The 22,454-nt window shown below is 34.9% G+C and overlaps 1 protein-coding gene across 7 annotated transcripts in view; it reads right to left on the bottom strand.

The window, feature by feature from the left end:
* The window catches only part of LOC101020164, a 447,873-nt gene that overhangs the window by 80,730 nt on the left and 344,689 nt on the right, over positions 1-22,454 (bottom strand). For 6 of the 7 annotated variants that reach the window (XR_004183337.1, XR_002520869.2, XR_644616.4 and 3 more), the window contains exon 3: positions 16,514-16,574. The gene's annotated coding sequence lies outside the window, so the exon portion shown is untranslated. Of the gene's footprint in view, positions 1-16,512; positions 16,575-22,454 lie in introns of those variants that run through there. The other variant, XM_031665674.1, reaches the window with a different exon arrangement.

Raw genomic sequence — 22,454 nt, 5'->3', positions numbered from 1 at the left:
GACATCAGGATAGGGGAAAGGGTTAGATGGTGATGTGCAGGAACACAGCCAGGGAGCTGTTATCACAGATCTCTAGGCGCCATATAAAACATTCACTTGACTCTAGGGCAAACACACAGCACAAGTAATGTGTATAAGATTTGTCTTCTTATAGCAACAGATGTTTAAAAAGCTAACAAAGATTTGAAAGGAACTGATAGCAACAGATCACGTGAAAAACAAATGATGCTTTCTATGAATTGAAGAGTGAAATTCCGTTAATCAGAATGTTCATTTCTTAGCATACTTTCCCTCCAGAACTTGCACCAAAAAATACTCTGTGGTAACTAATGCAAAAACCACTTAGATTATCACAGAAACTAATCAGAAATATGGCTTAGACACTGTAACAAATTTTTAATCCTCTAAAGTTTATGCTAATGTTATAAACTGGCTTTTGTTTATGAAATGTCATTTGCTAAACCATTTTGTTTAATCATATAAAGTAAACATAGCCTAATACAAATTTTATATGATTCTGGCATTTAGAAAAAGGGCTTTATTTGATTTTCTATTAATTTAATATAAATTATTATATTAATTTTGTATTTTTTCCCATGATATTTCATACGTAAATTTTATTCTAGTTAGTTTCTATTCCTTTACTTAATGTGAGTGGAAATATATGGAGAAATAAGCGTAAGACACTTCATTACGGAAAATGCTATCTAAATAAAGTTGCCAAAAAAAAAAAATAGAAGATGTATAGTCAAAATTGAATTTCAGATAAGCAGTAAAAACAACAAGACATATTGGACATACTAATATTTTTAAAGTATTTATTGTCTAGCTAAAATTCAGACTTAGCTGCATGTCCCATATTTTTATTTTGCTAAAACTGGCAGTCCTATATCTAAAGTCCATGTTTGGAAATGAAACTCTAAGCAAGGAAATAAGGTCTATCTTCCCTGCTCCCGAAATTATCCATCAAATGTGAAAAGACCTGCTCTGAACGTCATAGCACTCTCATAGCCATTAGTAAAATAATCAACGGTTGAAATGGACGAACTCATGATCCCAGTTCCACAAATCTCTGACAACACCATAAACAGAATAGATGTCAAGCTTAGATCAAAGTGGATGAAGATGCTATTTTCAGCCAGGCACGTTGACTCAAACGCCTGTAATCCCAGCACTTTGGAAGGCCGAGGCAGGCAGACCACCTGAGGTCAGGAGTTTGAGACAAGCCTGGCCAACATGGCGAAACCCCATCTCTCCTAAAAATAACGAAGTAACTGGGTGTGGTGGTATACACCTGTAATCCCAGCTACACAGGAGGCCGAGGCAGGAGAATCACTTGAACCTGGGAGACAGAGGTTGCAGGGAGCCAAGATCATACCACTGCACTCCAGCCTGGGCGACAGAGTGAGACTCCATCTCAAAAAAAAAAAAAAAAAAAAAGAAAGAAAGAAAAAAGAAAAAAAAGATGCTATTTCCTGGAGAGTATTGAGGCCCTCATATGTCTTTTCTGCAGATTTGTAGGCCAGGAATAGAGGAGTAATAAAAGTGCATTATACCACTGAACTTCAGACATCTGTGTTGCTTCCTTCCTGGAAGTTATCCTGCTTTGGAAAACCATCCAACACCCTGCCATAGTACTCTATCCAGCCTAGGGAAAGAAGGAAGAACCACGCTCAAAACCTCTCAAACTCATAACCCAGTTCGAACACCTCCTGGTCACTATCTAAAGTGAAAATTGGTTACAATGAAATTACTGCATATGCTTTCACCGGACCAGCATGGCACACTGAACTTAGTTTCTGCAAAGTGAAAGTTAAAATCAAACATAAAACATAGACCCATTTTCCTGTGAGAAATGTTTAATGTGATCAATCTTATCAAACAGGTATGGAAGTGCATACCTAGCTCATATGGAAATAATTGGCTTTATTTTAAAAAAAATTAGGAAGAAATTACAGGAGTGATCCCCTGACCAAGATGATGACCGAGCCTGACAAACTATTAGTATATTAATTACAGTGCAGCCAGTACCCTCCAGTTTCATGTGAACTAAAATCTACATTTCTCTAGCTGTTCTCATTAATTGATTTAATTAAAAAATTAATTTCTATATCAAACATAATGTTATTTTGGCGCTTGGCTAGATATGAAAAAAATTTACATGCAGACATGAAAATAGTCATTATGTAAAGAGTTGAGGAGAGAAAATATAAACAGGATCTAGGCACACAGAACAGAGGCAGATAGACAGTGAGGGAAAGAAGGACAAAGGGAGGTATTAAAAGATTGAGAGAGACAGCTTTTTCTTAGGGAATGAACAATTAAAGAATTCTTTGCCACTTCTTCTCTGGAAGTCTACTTATCAAACTTCCTGCAGATAGTCTAAATGGCTTAATTTTCTATTTACGAGAATACTGATGCGCTTTTTTCTACATCACATGTTTTTATTTTCTCAACTGTCTGGAAAAGTACAACAGGAAGGGATTACGACCCCTATTCTACAGATAGAAAAACGGAGACACTTAAGCAATTTATCATTTCACTTTATTTGCATATACACAGTAGTGACAAGATTGTTCATGTTTGCAAAATAAGCATGATACAAAAAAGAAAAGAATTAACTTCAGATGAATGAAGAGGGACTGTACTTTCAGAAGGAAAAGGTGAGACTTATTATTTGCCATGACCTGACAATGGAAAGATTCGCTGAAATGTGGCCTATTCAAACCAGCAAATCCAGGCAGCAGTGCCATGATGTTTTGAAGATAAGAGGACAGTCAGAAAAACAAAAAACAAACAAAACAAAACAAAACACCTCCCAACATTTCTTGTGACTGGCTCTGCCTTTATAAATTCTGTAGCACTGAGTATGCAGAATCTTTAATAAAGCAAACAATACACTGCATCAGTTAATATGCCTAATGATAATAATTACCTTTTATTCAACTCCTATTACCTACTAGGCATCATGGTTGCTAGAGGTCATGTGCATATAATCTTTTAATTCTCTCAAAAATCTTGCAACATTGGTGTTACAATTTTCACATTACAGATAAAGATCACAAAGCACTGACGAAAAGGTCAGCTTTTATCCTTGGTGTTGACTCAGACTCACTATAAACTCGGGGATCCTGACTCCAGGGTGGAGTTTGATCACTATATTACTGGAGAACAAGGGATAGTCAGTCATTGTGCTCTCAGTTAAATGTGCAATGTAAGACCAAGCTATTTTGAAGGAAGGGTAGCTTTTCCTTCACCTCTGAAATAATATCATAGAATGGATTCTTACTGAAATGGGTGCCCATGCAGAGGTAAAATCTGAATAGTAGTGAAGACTTTTTCAACCACACCCACCTCCCGCCTCACATTCCCCTCCCACTCATGCCCAGTTGAGGGTCACTGTTCTAAAAGGTCTTAAAACCCAGAGCAGGGAGGAAAACAGTAAGTGAGGGTCAAGTGATTTTTAATCATCAGAAGTGGGGGAAGGAAAAACAGAGTCTTCTCTGGGCCCCTATAGTATGTAAGAAACTGTGTTATTTAGATGCTTCCCAAATATTAGTCAGTTAATCTCAAGTAGTCTGTGACCTACAGTTTATTGTTCTCCCATGTTTTGAAATACTTAGAATTTTTAAACTGAAATAATCTGAAGTTAAAAGACTGAGTGATATTGTACAACTTTTTTTTTAATCCTCAAATAAACATATTACCACACTAACCTAATAGATCCCCAGTTAGAAGCAAATACATTTGCTGTTTTAGATAGGTTAGGTTTGGTAACCATATGCTGTTCTATATTTTAAAAACTCAGAAACAGAAAACAGGTCCTTGAACTATTATTGTGTGGATCTCCAAATTGTAACACTGGTCTAGAAAGGGTCTCTGAAAGCACAAGAAGGGCTGGCCAGTTGGACTAAGGAAGCTGCACATTCATTTTCAATAAAACAGAGAAAAATCTTACTTACAAATTTTTACTGTGGATACTTACTGCTTTCAAGTTTCTAATTCTCCATCACAGGAGACATTATAACAAAATAGTTAAAATCAAATCCTTTGGAGTAAGATACAGCTGCTTCAATCCTGAGATTTACCTTTTATGTGGCTGTAAGGAATTTATATGTATACCTCCCTGACCATGGTTTTCTCACTTTTATAAGAAGACTAATACTATTGCAGTAGAAGCCATCCTACTTGATATCTTTGGAATTGGTAGTTGATAGATTAAAAACGTTACAGTTGACTCTTGAACAACACAGATTGGAATTGTACAGGTTCACTTCCATGTGAATTTTATTCAATAAAACTTACACCGAGTGTGCCTGCCCCTCATGCCTCTGCTTTCACCTCTCCCACCCCTGAGGCGACAAGACCAATTCCTCCTCTTCCTCCTCCTCTTTGGCTCACTCAACTTGAAGGCAATTAAGATAAAGGCTTTTATGAGTATCCACTTTTACTGAATGAGCAGTGGAATATTTTCTCATACAATTTTCTTAATAACATTTTCTCTTCTCAAGTAAACTTTTGTATTTATTTATTTATTTATTTATTTATTTATTTATTTATTTATTTTGAGACAGAGTTTAGCTCTTGTTGCCCAGGCTGGAGTGCAGTGGCGCAATCTCGGCTCACTGCAACCTCCACCTCCCGGGTTCAGGCAATACTCCTGCCTCAGCCTCCCAAGTAGTTGGGATTACAGGCATGTGCCACCACACCCAGTTAATTTTGTATTTTTAGTAGAGACAGGGTATCTCCATGTTGGTCAGGCTGGTCTTGAACTCCCAACCTCAGGAGATCTGCCCGCCTCGGCCTCCCAAAGTGCCGAGATTACAGGCATGAGCCACTGCACCCAGCCTCAAGTATACTTTATAGTAAGAAAATAGTATAGATGAATATACAAAATATATGTTAATTAACTGTTTATGTTATCAGTAAGACTTCTGGTTAACAGTACGCTATCAGTACTTAAGCTTTTGAGGAGTCAAAAGTTATACCCAAATTTTCAACTACATCGGGGTGTGAGGATCCCTAACCCCTGTAATGTTCACCGATCAACTGTAATTAAAAAGGGAAACATAAAGATACATTAAAACAAAAATGTTATTTTAAAAACACATAAAAGTACCATTTTCTAATTTTCCCAACATTTTCACGTGAGGCAAGTTCTCTCATTTAGCACGAAAGTGATGACTATCTTTTTATGTTTCATAAACCACACTCATAAGGCATCACTTTAATAAGCCCAGGTATTCATTAATAAAAAGTCAATGTACTTATATTGTAAAACTGAGAGATGACTCAATCTGTTTTATTTTATTTTTTTTAGAGATGGGATCTTCCTCCATCACCCAGGTTGGAGATGACAGCTCACAACACCCTCAAATTCTTGGACACAAACAATCCTGTTGCCTCCGTCTCCTGAGTAGCTGAGACTACAGGCTCATGCCCCATGCCTGGCTTCAATCTACATTTTTATGATATATCCAGTAATTTAGAGTTAAATGTTCAAACTTAAAATCGCAGTGATTTTACCTACCCAATTTAATTTAGTCCTTCCAAAGAATTAAGCTACTTTTTTTCTTTGTCAACATTGTTCCACAGGTTTATCTAAGTAATTAAATTATAAATGTATTATTAATTACATATAAATCATATATTGTGCAATACATAAAATTTTTACATATATAATAACATGTATAAATTTTATAATTTAAAATATATGTGGATTGATAGATTTACAATATCTGTAAATGAAGACTTTCGATTCTATCACAGTTTACACTGAATTAAATTCAGGCACCTCAAAAAGTATTAAACAGTAACCTCATCCAGTTATTATTAACTTTTTGAGGAAATTATGCACTCCCTTGAAAAATCTGACAGAGCCTGGGTTTTTCTTAGAAATATGAGCACGTTGGGCAGGGCGCGGTGGCTCACGCCTGTAATCCCAGCACTTTGGGACGCTGAGGTGGGTGGATCACAAGGTCAGGAGTTCAAGACAAGCCTAACCAACATGGTGAAACCCCTTCTCTACTAAAAATAGAAAAATGAGCTGGGCATGGTGGCACACACCTGTAATTCCAGCTACTCAGAAGGCTGAGGCAGGAGAATCGCTTAAACCCGGGAGGTGGAGGTTGCAGTGAGCCGAAATTGTACCATTGCACTCCAGCCTGGGCAATAGAGCAACACTCCATCTCCAAAAAAAAAAAAAAAAAAAAAAGCACATTCACATACATTTAAACCATTAATATAAATATTTCAAAGGTTCTAAAGACTCAACAAATTCATCCTATGGCTCCTATGGACCTACTATCCTGAATTAAGAACTTTTTTTGCCAATATGAGAAGGAATGTCATTACTTTCTGATTAGTTTTCGGTTGAATTGAATGCTACATAAAGAGCTGTAAATCTCTGTAGTGTTTGCTCTTTTACTCATTGGCTTCTTTATTTTGAACAAAGTTTTAAAAATTCCTCAAAACTAAATTTAGACTCAGTTGAAAAAAACAACAACAGACAAACGTAAAAGATAACGTAAAACAAAAAAAGCAAAACAAATGCATTCCAAATCAATCTGCATTTCCTAAGTGCATCTTAATTCAACTACAGTAGTTTTCCTAACCATTAGCCACTTTGCAGATTATCTGATGTTCTTAACAGATATCCCAGCTGCTAAATGCTAAATGCAAGTGAGTTACTCTCTAGAACTGCACAGCCTGCTACTTTAGCTACAAACCACATGTAGCTATTTAAATTTGAGTCAACTAAAATTAACTAAAATTTAAAATTCATTTTTTCAGTCACACTAGACATACTTTAAGTGCTCAATAGCTTCACGTGGCCAGTGGCTATTGTTCTGGACAGTGCAAAGAGAACTGTTCCATCACCATCAAGATTTCTGGAACGCCCAGTTGAATATGTCTGCTCCCACCAAGTGGTTTATATGCCTCCCTGGAGTCCATTACGTTTGCTCCCAAACCAGTTTATGTCAGTTTTGCATATATTGAATTACATAATTTAATTAAATATCACATAAATTGAAAGAGAATTGTGAAAAAATTGAGAAATGTTCTACCTCTAAGTTGAATATTTAGGGAAGATTTAATAAAATTTAGTCACTTAAAAAAAACTCATCATACTATAAAATAACATGAGGGAAAGACAATTTCAGAAGCTTAGAAAAAAAAACAGGAGAAAGTAGAATTCTGCTCTTAAATTTATTTTTATTGGATTTGAACTTAAAGGTGTTCATAACACAACCAAAAATTAGAAATCATATATGATGCATTATAAGATTTATTGAAAGGAAGGATGACTATAATCTGTAACCAACAACCTAAACCAAAAAATAAAAATGTTCTTGGTTCACATAAAGTTATTGGCAAATAAATATATAATCAAGTGTTTAAAATTTAAATAAAATGTAGGTGGTGTGTATGTATTTGTTTTTAAGATCAATTTATTTTAAAATCTGAGTGTATTAACTGATTGACTATTGATCCCAATTATATATATCAAATAAGAGAGCTTCTACAACAGACAACAATATTGACAATACATGTTTTTTACTACTGGAAACTTTGTGTTTTTTCATAAGCGATTTTGTCATTTCTCTTTTACACATTTAGATTCACTGGATTAAATTGTATTGAAAATTCATGGACAGGAACCTGATCTAATTCCAGATTTATGTATAATTGGTCTCTTAATTAGAACACAATAAAATATAATTAACAATACCAATGTTTCTTTACTTTTGAATTCTACTCAGTTGCCTGACTTTATATGGAGATGAGACTGCTTGAACTTAGTGTTCATTCTATTTAACATTTTGTTTTTTTCTGACTTGAAAATGCTATATATTTATCCATCTATAGCATTAATTACCTGAGCATAAGAATGGTAAGAATTTCATTTTTTGTACATTGAGGTTTACATGCAAATACAAACCTACAATTACATATTCCTACTAAGAATATTACAATTACTACTACTACTCTTCTTTTATTTAAATGACATCAAAATAATATTGCAGTTGCTAATTATTGCTTGACAAATGAATATTTTTCATTAAATTCAAGAAACCATGTAGACTGTCATTGCTATTTAAAATAACAATGTCAGCAAAGAAGTTGTCTTTTTTATGAATTTTATAATGCCTTGAGAGTAGTAAAGATATCCCAAATTATCTAGTTCAACTTGATGAAAAGATGCTGTTAGCTTCATCAAAATAAGAAGTTTTTTGAAATTTTGCTTTACTATCTTGATACCTTCATATCAGAAATGGAAAACTGGCTGCCCTTGGGATCCAATTCATATGTACTAGCAAGAGTTATTTTAAAATATCCTTTTTTTTTTTTTTTTTTTTTGTGACAGAGTCTCACTCTGTGACCCAGGCTAGAGTGCAGTACCATGATCTCAACTCACTGCAACCTCTGCCTCCCAGTTCAAGCGACTCTCCTGCCTCAGCCTCCTGAGTAGTTGGGATTACGGGTGCCCACCACCACGCCCGTTTAATTTTTGTGTTTTCAATAGAGACGGTGTTTCACCATTTTGGCCAGGCTGATCTTGAACTCCTGACCTCAGGTGATCTGCCCACCTCGGCCTCCCAAAGTGCTGGGATTATAAGCGTGAGCCATGGTGTCGGCCTATTTTGAAATACCTTAAAGGTAAATAGGCCTTCTTTGGTCTACCACAGTCCCCATTACTTCCCCTTGTCTTAAAGTCTGGCTTATACTACCTGGACCCAGAGGTTACGTAAGTTTATGATCCCTGTGAAAGCACTTTACATAATATCTTGCCTATCTCATGGAGGGCATGAACAATTGAAACTTGAAGTTGGATTTAGTTACAGTTACCATTTAATATTAACTTTCATTTTTCTGAGAAACACGGTGCTAACAGATTGAACAATATATAGTTGTTTTTTTTTTTTCTTTTTGCTTAGATATACCACCAACTGCTAGGCCATACTCTCCTCTCTTGGATAAGTGCTCTAGAAGGAGGAGAAATATCAGAATGTGACTGGGGTTGATAACTGCCTCTCTTTGCCTAGAAGGAGGAGAGTGCAATGGTACTCGGAAAGAAATAATTGAAGGCATGAATTTATTTTAAATCATTTTAATTTTATGTCTATCATAGTTGAGCTTGAAGCTAAATTACTATGTGATCTGTAGCCTTTTGGAAACAAGTCTATTCTCTAATTTAAATCAACTTGTTTATTAGTTTAATGACATTAAAATGGAGTACTAACTAAAAATCTAATGACAGAAATTCTAAAATATTTCTTCTTGGATAGGTCACTGAAATGGTTTGAAATCTGAGTTATGTCCATAACTGGTAGATTGACCTTGGCAGAATCATTAAAGAGACTGGGCCTCTGTTCGGTCATCTGGAAAATGGGCCATTTGATCTCTAAGGTTCTTATCATTAATAAGTCTCAATTTTATTTTTAATTTCAATAAAGCACAATTCATTAAGTGACTATTGTGTAAAAATTTCCACAAATTATATAGCTTATGGTCTAACCTTCTTATGTACTACATAAACATATAAAAAGTAACTAGAAACACAGGCTGACTATGATTGGAGTCAAATAAGTACTCTAAGAGTTCAGATGAAGAGAAACAAAATCGAGATTTAAGAGATATTGGATGTAGGAGAGAAATATGATTTAATTCACACCTTCACATAGCACAGAATAAGGTTAAAAATTAAGGGACACACAAGACAATGCCAATTTTAAAAGATCAAGAATTATCATCAAAAGGAATTCCCCCAAAATGTGGTATTTCTAATTTCTTTTAAATTCTAAACTTTAAAAGTCTGAAGAAGTCTACTTAAATATAGAATTGCTCCATTATATCACACTTTTTAATTTTACTTGAAAAATTTTTGCTCATTCACCAAAAAGTTCTTGAATGGATCCTATAAGCTAAACATTAAGGTAGGAGCTATGAGTTTGAAACAGACATGGATTTCTTACATAAGGGGGCTTAGATTTATTACAAATTATAGTGAGTGGCTGGTTTCCTAAATCATTTCAAATGGTATATCACATGCTTAATCAAGAGTGGGCTGCAGACCTAGGCACCGTTAGACTATTCCTAATACCATGACAATATATTCTGGAGAGTCTGGAGATGTCTTGGGTAACCCATGACTTTACTGCTGAAACAAAGCGTATTGTAAGGTGTGTAGTGGTTCTCATCATTGCCCATGAGTGATCTAAAGTTCAACTCAAGACGACAGGCATTGATTCAATATATCTATAGTTAAAAAAGTAAAGCATGTACATTACAAGAGGTACAAAGGCAAGTCACAATCCCTTTGGACACCTGTAAATACTACCAATAGAAGTCAGAGAAATCTCTGTGGGAATGAAAGTGGCAAGAGCCTTGAAGATTCAAAACTGAGAAATTCTATCTTAGAGAATCAGTAAAGGATTTGTAGATGAACATGATACTATCATGTTAAATGACATAATAATAACAGGTACTAGTTTCGCTTGGGCAGTAGGAATTAAAGTAAGAGTAAAGTATTCTGGTATATCTTTCACAAGCAGCCCCGAAGGGTTTTCGAGGTCAAGTATAAGTAGAGTTAAGGTCAGTTACCTCAGGAGTTCTTCCTCTATCCTGTCGCAGAGAAACTAACCATGGGTGTGAACTAATGTGCAGGAAGACAGAATCCTGTATCAGATCATTTGGGTAATCTTGAGGAATCACCTGTGCTCATTAGTCAGCGTTTGATAATAGGGAATAAGATAATCTAAATTACTATTTACAGAAATCATTCATTTATTCTAATAACATAGTTCATGGACTGTTGGATTGTTTTCAAAAAGACAGTCCAATTGCCAAGTAATTTATCTGATTCTCTCATAGTTACTTACTCTCATTAGTTCTTTTAAACTAATATTGGACTTGTCTGGTGAGGTTCAATTGATTGCTTTGCACTTGATTTTACTTTTCTTCCCTCCTTCCCTTCTTCTCTCCCTCCCTCCCTTCCCACTCTAAAACTCCTTCCTGCCTCATCCCACAAAGCATTTGAGGTAAATCAACCAGTATGAACATAAAGATGTATCCAACTTTGTGCCCCAAAATATCAAAAGAAATATTGGTTAAACGAAGCATGATTCACTGATATTTAATAATTTCCTGAATTGTCATACTCTGTTACCAGATGTGAAAACCCCAGTCTACAGTTAAACTTGACCACTTAAAATTCTTAAGGAAATTATTCAGTCTGGGTAGTTGTTTCCCCATAACTGAACGTAAGCCCTCTATATGAACAATCTTTCCTTTTGATTTCTTAGACATAATTTAACTATTTTTAATTACTGACATCAGCAGTGGTCCTATATGTTGGTTTCTTAAAAAATCCTATCAATTTGTATATCTGACATTTGCCGTTTATTTATAAACATGTAGCAAGTTACATAGCCCTCATACCCGGAGTAGCAAAATTTATTATGAATCAAAGGCAAACATGTAATTCTTCCATATAGTGTTCTCATCCTACAGAGAAGTTTTAAAAATGTTCTTCATTGGTACTAACTATATCCTCCCCCTTGCAGATTTTTTTCTGTTTTATTGTTTTGTTTTGTTTTGTGTTTTTGAGAACGGAGTCTCAATCTCTTGCCCAGGCTGGAGTGCAATGGCATGATCTTGGTTCACTGCAACCTCTGTCTCCCAAGTTCAAATGATTCTCCTGTCCCTGCCTCCCAAGTAGCCGTGATTACAGGCATGCGCCACCATGCCCAGTTAATTTTGTATTTTTAGTAGGGACAGGGTTTCACCATTTTGGTCAGGCTGGTCTCGAACTCCTGACCTCAGGTGATCCACCTGCCTCAGACTCCCAAAGTGCTGGGATTGCAGGCATGAGCCACCACGCCTGGCCAGATTTTTTCTTATGATTTCTACATGACTAACATAATAAATCATAGAGACATCTTCACCATTCTTCAATTATTCTTCTATTATACTCATTCACTTTAGATGATAGTATGTAAAAGAGGCCATAATTCCAACAATTCATTATAGTGCTTTGGTAAGATTATCCTTAAACTGCACATCTTACTTGACCTCTGTGAGGCACTTAACTCCATTACACTGTAAGGAAACAGACATTTATTGGCAATTGTATTCTATTTGGCCCATCAATAGATTTGACTTCTAAATAAATACACCTAGTATGGGGAGATACATACATAGAAACACACAGGAAAGGGATCCTAGGTTCTCAAGGGAAAAACTATTTATAAAGATGTAATTGTTTACCCATTTAGTTGTCCCTTTCTTTCACCTGTGGGTTGAACTGCCATCATTAGACACAATGGTGTTCCTCTTTGCTATGAGTCACTTTCCTTTTCATCTCTTCATGTCTTTTTGTTAGTTTGTTTTAGATTTATGTCTACCGCCTCTTATTCATTGCTTCTTGATTAGTCCTTGCAAATATTTTTCTTTCACAAAGAGAAACAGTCTTTACTACTGTAGGCCAGTCAAATTATTTTGCTTGAAGTCATTGGTATTCACTTTCTAAGGCTCACACGTTCTACATGTCGGGGGTAGACATTCCTTCTTCACTACATTGTTAGCAAGTTCTAGGTATTAAGATATTTTGGATGCCTGAGCATTCTAGAAAGGTCAGCACCACATAGCCAGTGTCTTAAGGTTCTTAATATATATTTGCATCTAAACATCTTTTTAATGTATTCCATGTTTCATATTTGGAGTCTTAAATTAAAGTTTTAACATCAACAACTACTTAATCCTGTGTCTGAAAGATGATCTATGTGAGATAGCATCACTACACAAATTATACCACTAACTGCTGCTAAAGTTGACAGCAAACTAAGATTCCACAGAATCCCATTTGCTTTGTAACATAAAAAATATTATAAAGTGCCTTTCCTTTAAACAAAAATGTGTTCATATTCTCAAATTATACTTTATATGCATATTTATTATTAATTTATTGACATGTTTCTGGTTTAGTTACTTCTGGTTTATTCAACAGAGATAGCTGTACAAAAACAAAGGGCAGGAGACGAGGGAAATACACAAAAGACACAAATCTAATTTTTAAAAATCATATTGTTAAATGAGACAAAATAGAATATTTAGTTGAAATTCATGCCAAAAGAAAAACAATTCATCTGGAAACAAAGGTATTTAAATTCAACAGAAATATAAATTATCTAAATGTAGGATTATAAACTGTCATGAACTAATTAGTAAAAATGAATTTGCTCGATATTTTTATTCTAGATAAAAAGTACTTCTAAATTTTAAATTATCTGTTTAGGATGAATGAACACATTCAACACAGTCAAAAATTGTCACATATATTACTGATGCGGAGCAGTCCGGGAATTAAATTTAAACAATTTTGGGAGCAATAAATAAAACTCAAGAGGTTTGACCAGTGCCATAATTCATTCAAATAGTCATAGAAACTCATCACAGAGTGAGGTCTTATACTCCATTCACTTATCCAATAAATATTTAGTGCTTATTATGAGTAAGGCATTGCAGGCGATACAACGAAAAATAAAACATGGACTTTGCCCTCAAGGGGCTTACAGTCTAGTGTGGAAAAAATAAGCAAGCACATAAATAGCCATAACATAAGGTAGAAAGTGATGTGTCATAAGGAAAACTCAAATAATGTGCCATGGGAGCTATTAACTCTAGCAGATATTTTTTATTATAATGTCTAAGCAGCCAACATAAATAGACCAATGATCAATTTGAAAATTAAGGTCTGAATTTTGTCAATCTATAGATGATTAAAAGCTTTAATATTAATGCAATTTAAGTCACTACCCACAATTTTCTTAAAATGTTTGAACATGGAGTGACAACCCATTAGAAATACCATTTTGACACTGTTCATAAGCAGATGCAAATGGAATAATCTAATAGGGCTGAAATGATGATTTTAATGTAATAAAGGCTCAAATCAATGATCCAAGATACTCATGACACATTACCTTCTTGCACAGAAAGTGGCTCGATCAGGTTAAAGTGATGAAGAATTCCTCGATGGCTCAAGTGTGCTCCAAGGAAAGCTAGAAGGTTGTACAGTTAACTCCCAGGGTGTAACTCTAAACCATACAACCTACTACCTCAACCCGGATGCACACAGCTTCCAAAGTTGCTTCAAACTCCTTATCATATCTTCAGTCAGCTCCTCCAAATATGGCAGCCATACACCTAAGGGCTTGGCAAGGATATAGATATAATATTCTAACATTTTACCAGTAAACTTTAACTCTTTCTCATAGGACTAATCTAAACACTTGGGTTTCCAGCGTAGGTCACGTAAAATGTCTTCTGACCATTTCGTCTGCCATAGTTCTACTAGCAATTAATAGTAAAAGTCTATTGCATTCAGCCTCATTTTTTCAGGAGAAATAGGCTCAATAAAATAATAGAAATCCAACGGTAGTCTTTAATTTTCTTACTGAAGTTGAAGAGTTACACTAAACACTACTGTATGCACTCAAGTTTCTGAACAGAATCTATTCAGATCCTGGTCCAAACCCTGCTATAAAGGTTCAACTTTCTTATGCAATTTACTGTACATGGAATCGAACTTGAATGGGTGTTCTATAAACACTTCCAAGTTGTTGAGAATTGAAGCCTGCCTTGTAAGACAGACAACGATTAAAATAAACATGAAAAACAAAGGAAAATATAATTACTTCAAAAGTATATAATCAACTGGAGTTTAACAGGATTTTACTGAACTATTATTGAACGGCACTGTGTATAGCATTTTGTCAGATTACCACACTGACACAGACCCATAGAAGCGAGCTTGTGCGGTCCACTTCACCACAAGATCGGATCTACGGGTTTATGCCAATGGGCAACATCTTGCATGGGCTCCCTATTAATATAAAATTTGTTGTAAATACCTGATGCAATTAAGAGACAAAAATAATATTGATCCTTTAGTGTAAATGTTTTAAATGCTGAATTCTAAGGATGCATATTCTCCATTAAAGGCCTTCATAAATATTCAAAACTAGATACAAATTTATATGCATGAGAATTTAAAAAGTAGTTTATTGAAACATTTTTCATGAACTGCTTTTGTTTCAAGAGTAAATATTTTGGAATTAAACTCTTTTAATTGATGATGAGTTTTAAAAGAAAAAGGAATCTATACATGCATGTATGAATTATGTAATTGTGAGGCATGAATGTAGTATTATGAGCCTATAATTAAAACCAAATTAACGATTAAGTTAATTGTGTATGAGTTAGACTGTGCTTATTTTAATTTTTATACAACTAGTCTAGTTAGTGGTTTCAAGGAATTGGTAACATTATAACTTTCTCATAAAACAAGTAAGATCTTGTTCACTAGGTAGAGAATACAGGAAGTTATTATCAGCCTTAAATATATACATCTGTGTCTATAGTTGGAATGGTGCTAAAATTTACAATATTTGAGTGAGTTAATATAAAACTAGACTAAATGGCACGATAATGGCATGATTACTAATACTCCACACTAATACTCCAGATGTATTACATGACATAGGCTATCTTCTTTCCTAAATAAAATATATTTAAACTTACTGTTCAAAAAAGATACACTTAAAATACATGGCTACATATAACTCTCATCTGGTCAACAGGTTGGGCAAAAATAAAATATTACTAAAACATGTTTTAAACCACTAGACAACAAGCAAACACACAAACGAGTAAACATAAAACCAGCCACATACACTATTTTTTAAGATTCTAAACTGAACTGCAACAAAATGATAAGTTGTACAATCATTAATCATTTCACATCTATAATCATTTAGCATTTCCTAATTATATCTTTATTGTGTAAAATAATACTACATACTAATTGCTTAGTGATTTTGCATATTTTGAAATAAATGTTTTATAGCCTTTATATAGATAATGTGTTCTACATAATTTTTAACCATTATTTATTCTTAAATTGTCCTCATAATTATTAAAAACTACAGTAAATAATCAACAATCATACATTCAGTTGTAGTAAAAATATTTCAACATATATTTATAAATGCAAATGTGAAATAAGAGGCAGCATTGGGTTTAGTTTTACCATAACTATAAGAAAGCATGTTTTGGTTTCATTGTCTTATTAGGTCATGTAAAAAAGATGAAAAAACATGACCTTATTCCCCTCCTCCTGATTTCACTTCCTTTTATATGGTACAACAAATAAGAAAACATAATTTTTTCTTTTCCTAAATAGCTTTCTAGTAAACCGTATTGCACCTATCTTAAGCGTATGGATACACAGACATATATTCAATGGGACACAAATTGTCCAATTGACCACAAGAAATTTTTCACAAAGGCAGGTCATAGCACACATTTTCAAATGAAAACCATCAATAAAATTTCAACAGCTAGACTCATAAAGAATATGAAATGAATTCTTATAACAAAACACAGTCAAATAATGTTGTTTTTCTTTAAAAATATTAAATATTAATTGCTCTTTGTTTTTTATTTTTACCTGAAATGGTTTTCTCCTATGATCACTTTCTTCACTTTTCATATCCATTTTAAGTTTTTCCCTAAAACAACCACAAAAGGAGAAATATCAGACAACTGCTGTCTAGGAGGAGCATCTGAGTGGATAGTGGGAATGAGGGTAGACGATCGAGAAGAAAACTCGATATCAAAATGGGCAAAACCTTTTAAAGTATTTTTTTTTTTAAAGGCTTGGAAGACTCATAAGGCCCCACCCCGGCTACTCATATGACATATAAAGTGGTTTCATAGTTTGCATTTATGCGTTCGTTTTGGTTGGTGTTGTTTTCACAGTAACAGTTTTGAAAGTGAAAGGACGATGGTTGTTAAAGAAGCGACTAGGTTTTGCACAATGAAGTGAAAGCTGAAAAGAGATTTGGATTTGGCATGGAGCTTAATAAGATAATTAAGAGTGTAGAGATTAATGGCTGCTAAAAATAACATTTAAAATAATGTTTTTAAACTAAAGGATCTTGAAACATGGAAACAGGTTTATCAATATTAATTAAGCCTGTGAAAGTTGGTGTACCATTAGCTGAGACAGCATGGAGGAACGAGAGCTATTTTGTAAATAATTAGTGAACAATAATCAACAAAACGTTTTATTTGAATGTTATCAGTATATAGGGATTGTGCAATTTCCTGTAATTGTTCATAGAATAGCAAACACAAAGGCAGAATTAATCAGTTCTAGATTTCTCATTGTTTGCCCTACATATTTTTAATATAATAAAATATGATTTTAAAAGCATAACAGATTATCAAAGCATATTTTTATCAAATATTATAACATCAATTATTAGTATGCAAATTATAGTTTTCATTGGTATATGCTAAATTTTTCAAAAGCATTCTCTTTTAAAAATTATTTTTACACTTGTTTAGAAACATTTTTTATCAAAACTAAAATAGCTGGAAGGCATCTGCTAATCCTTTCACACTGAACCAGGCAAAACTGTTTTTTTAATAAAATGCTTAAATTGCTTAGCAATTTACTTCTAGAAACAGACAAAATAATTACAATGCAATGCAGTTATCTGCTGAGCCAATACATTGCTCTGAACTTAAAACAAGTTTGTATGTACTTTTTCTACTTATATACTTGATATTTCCAATGCGTTTTGCAACTGCTCTAGGACAAGTACTTCTTTTAAAATGTATTTTAAAAGAGCTTATTATTATGAAAGAAGCTTGTTTTCTACCTAGCAAATGAGAACATGCTCTTTTCATTCCTATTTTTGTTCTACTGAAATCTCTGTAAATAATTTGAATATAACTTCCCCAAAAGTAATCTGATTTATCAGTAATTTAATGCATATTCTAATATAACCCTTTTCTACTAGTTTAAAAAGTTTCTTCTTTCACATTTCAAATTATAAGTCACATTAAAGATTTACTTTTTTTACCCACTAGGTCTAAACATTCACTTTTCTTAGATAGCAAAAACTAATACTGGACACAAAAAGCACAGATATATTAATGCCTTTCCAAAACTTCTGTGTATACCGCACATAAAAACATGTATTGTCTTTTTCATGGAGATTTTTCCATCTTTACTTAAGTTTCTATTCTAATCAAAATTAGAGCAAGAGAGGAAAAGGAAAAAGTTAATAAGAGTAAAGTGGGCTATGAGTTACATCAGAGTAAATTGAAAGTTCAAGGATCCCCTTTTATATAACAGTAGCCTTTAAAAGAAAAAACAACAACAAAAGTTATACCTGATATGAAAGGTGCGATTTCACCAAGTGCAATATATTGCTAATTATGCCATATTGTTTGAAATAATAAAAATAAAGAAGGCTCATTTGGCTATGTGGCCTTAAAAAGCTGCTTTACAAAGCCCGACGTCTCTGTAGTTAAACAGCCAATGTTTGCTTTTTTTTGGTTTGTTTTGGTTTGGATTTTTGTTTGTTTGCTTTTGTTTTTGTTTTTGAGCAGGAACGTCTCTTTTTTTTTTTTTTTTTTTTTTTTTTTTTTTTCCCCCAGCACTCTTGCATGTAGTAGGACACACTCAGATTTTTTCTTCAAGGGCGCCTGTAATTTCTTAGAAAAGGACCAGGGTGCTTGTCTTCTTTTTCTTCCTTCTCGGTATTCCAGGCACAAATCACTGCGCAGAAGCTACACCAATCCTTGCCGTCACTGGCAGCAGAATGGTAGAAGGTGGGAGAGACCAGGAATCCTTCCAGGCTGTGCTGACTTTAGAAATGAGGATTGCACACGTTTGTCTCCTGAACCAAAGGGGTGCAAAGGCAGGGTGCCAGCTTGCTACACTGCTGCAATGCAATGATCTCATGCTCACTGGTGCTGTCGTCCTGTTTGCCCAGTTCAAATGCCTGTTCATTTTAAACCAAAAAAAAAAAAAAACAAAAAAACCAAAAAAGACCCAACTACTTGGATTCTTCTACAAGCAGAAACGGTAGTAACCTAAAATAATAATAATACTAATAAAAAATAAAAAATAAATAAAAAATAAAAATCAGCAGTCAGAAAAGGCAAAAAAAAAAAAAAAAGGCACATACAATTTTGGAATTCACTTGTTATGCCTCAATATTCTATTATTATTTTCTTTTCTTTTTTTTCTATTTAGAGATAAGCAGCAGAATTTATCAGGCGTGAAAGGGACAGCCTCCTGGTGGCCTGCCAAAAACCCAGAATAAAGGCGAAGTTGTGCTTCAAAGCTCAGTCGCTTGCTGAGTCTGGCTAAAGTCAAGTATTAAGATCCACCATTTTCTGAGCCATGTTAGAAAAGAAGAAAAAAGTCAGGACGGTTGCTGCTTTCCAAGTCTCCGTTGGCACCATCACAAAATCTCAGTCGTAAGGTCACATGATTCTCTGCCAAATGTAGAGTGCATTCCCATCAACCATTCTGCTGATACTGCGAAGGCAGCTATTGTCTCGTTTAGACCCAAAGTTCAGCCCACTCTTCATTGAATTAGCTGAAAAACGCATCACCTTTGGGGGCTGGGAGTCATGGAAACGTCTACCTGGCAAGCTGCCCACTTTTTCTGCCCATCAACCAGAGATGGAATTGTGCTGCCTAACGCAATGATGACTTGGAATGTGAAGAGTCGTCCAAAGTGAATCTGATTCTTGCAACGCCTGTTTCGTTTGCACAGAAAACTCTGGCTTCTTGTAGTTAAGAGGGGGAAAAAAAATCTTTCCTACCAAATGTAGCAAATAAAGGTCTGAACATGCCTACTCTGCAACTTTTTTTTCTCAACACACCCAAATGGTTCTCAAATGAAAAGACTGAAAGCCCTTCAAGTTTTCTGAGTTAAAGGCATCCCTTCATCTGTCTCCTTTTCCTTACAAGTGAATGAAACAAGCCCAGAACATTTGTTTTCGTCTCTCACTTTAAGATTTAAAAAAACTCTGAGTTTTTCTTCTTGCTTTTTGCTACTTTCTGATTTTATCTGGCAGTGATTTTGTACTACATGGTCACAACGTCTTCCAGCAACAGTGGGGATGCACTAAGCTGCAATCTCCAACAAAGTGCTCCCCTGAGAAAGCCAGTTGTCTCTTTAGCCACATAAAACCCTGCAACTGGGTCTGTAGTAATCCTCATCAGTACCTAGCACAGCTGCTGTGCAAGTTTTTTGAGATTGACATATGTGAGAAGGGCTCTTTCTGTTTCTTCGCTGGCTACAGTTTGCCCGTGTGGCATGAAAGATGCCTTTGAAAGATGCAGGGACTGTGTCAACAGCTCTTAGGTAGTAAAACGACATGGTACCCCCTCCCCAATGAATTTCCATTCTAGCAGGCAGTGAAAGTTCCCATGTACGAACATTTCTACACTTTCTAACCAAAGTAGAGTGAATTCAATTTTTCACAATTTCCTTAAGCAGAATTTAAAGCCAAGCAGGAAAGCAAGCATTATTAGTACTGAAACAGCATACTGAGTGGCACTAAAAAGAACCATGTCCTTTAACCTTGTTTTTTAAAAACGTTGCAATAATTGGAGAATATCTAAAGTATGATTACGTTTGCAAAAAATTTAACATTATATTCAGTGTCTTCCCAAAATGATGGATTAATGTTGCCCCTTTTCAATGTATAAACACATACGCCACACAATACATAACAATGACTTTCAAAGATAATCAAACTGTGACTTGTCTAATAGAAAAGAATCTGAAAACGGATTCAGGCATCTAGGAAACATAACTAAAAATGGTTTGCGGTTGTTTTTGCACCATGTTGTTCAGGTGACTTCAGTAACGATAGGAGTGAATGTGCACGTACCCGTACACACATGTGAGAACCATCATGTTGTTCTTCCCATTTGTAATTCAAAATAATGCAATTCTAAACCATAAACTAAAAATTTACACATGGGCCTGAAATTAAAATTGCCTTTTTTCTAGATTGCAAAATTCTGGAGAAATCTGCTAGTGTCCTAGGCACATGTTTAAAGAGTGCTTGGTTGGAACTTAAGTCCCATGCTTCAGCAAAACAAGAAAGTAGATGATGCACTCATTTACATAAAAATTTAAATTTCCAGTTCTCATTCACTTATTCAGCAGATTATTTATTAAGTCCTAGTATGTGCCAGGCCTTCTGACAGGCATAGGGGAGCATCAGTGAAGGAAATTGACATGTTCCCAGGTGGTAGTCATTCGGTAAGTACTTTTAAGTGAGAAAAGCTCACTACTAAACAGAGATGTTGCAGGTCCTAAAGGAGACAAACTCGTCAAGAAACAAACCGATGGAAATTGGAAAGTGGAAGTAAAATGGATATTAAAAAATAAATTACAGATAGAGATATTTTCTCTGTCTGAAGGTTTCCTTTTTAACACTAAATTCATGATTAGTTTTGTATAATTCAGCTGAACTTTCTGAAAGAATCTGATGTGAAAATTGTATGCTGCCTTCCCAGTTAAAAACAATTTTTAAAAAGAAACAAAGTAATGGGAGACTTTCACTTCTAGAAAGATGGAGTAGACATAGTTTTTTCTAACCCCCCTGCTAGGTACAATTAAAATCCTTCCTCATTACATATCAAACAAATTGAAGGAGACTCTGAAAAGCTGAGAGAAGGTGAAAAACTAGCTAGAGACTGAAGGACTCAAGGAATGACATGGATTTTTAATTTTTACCTTATACATCAAAACTTCGGAGCTGAAGAAGCCTGCAACCCAGAAATGCCAACTGGTTCAGACAAAAAAACAAAGTTCCAACAAAAGGCTGTTCTCTCTAGTCAAAGGAACAAGAAAGGGGCAGCCTAGAAAGACAGAAAGCAATACCATTTTGCTCTAGTTGAATACCACAAAAATAATTATGGTCCCATCCCCATGTACACCCGCAAAGGCAAAGTGGCAAGCCCAGACGCTGATCCTTGCCAGGATATTCCAACACCCTCTCCTTCCAGCCCCCAGAGCAGTGTAAAACAAGTCTGAGCAGGAATCTAGAAGTTTCATCCCTGTCGGGGGTTAGCAAGATTCCTCTCTTACCCTACATGCAGTGTCTATGTTGACTAAATGGACAGTCTGGACTTCCACCCCAAACCCAGCAATAATGAGGTATCCATCTCCCTCTCCACTGAGGTTGTATGAGAGAAGGTTTGGTGGAGATTGAGAACATTCAAAACTGTCCAGCTGTAACAAGGCTACCCTGCTATCCCTCAACTTCTAAAGCACTGGTGAAGACCACAATAAGAGCAGCAACAAACCGCTCCATTTTTCCATTTTTCCTAGCTAGGAAGCTATCAGTGGAGGTCAGTTTGGTAGCAGAAACCAATGGAGGTTCATTGAAGAGCAGGAGCTACTTCTATCCATATCTGGCAGTAACAAGGCAGCACACCCCCTTTTCCCGGATGGAGTGGTGTAAGAAGCAGCCAGATAAAACACAAGGTTTAAATAAGAACCAGAGCCTCATACATAATACCTAAGATGTCCAGGTTTCAACTGAAAATCATTTGTCACACA

Source organism: Papio anubis, chromosome 4, assembly GCF_008728515.1.
Source record: "Papio anubis isolate 15944 chromosome 4, Panubis1.0, whole genome shotgun sequence".
NCBI classification, from domain to species: Eukaryota; Metazoa; Chordata; class Mammalia; order Primates; family Cercopithecidae; genus Papio; species Papio anubis.
This window is presented reverse-complemented; position numbering and strand designations above follow the sequence as displayed.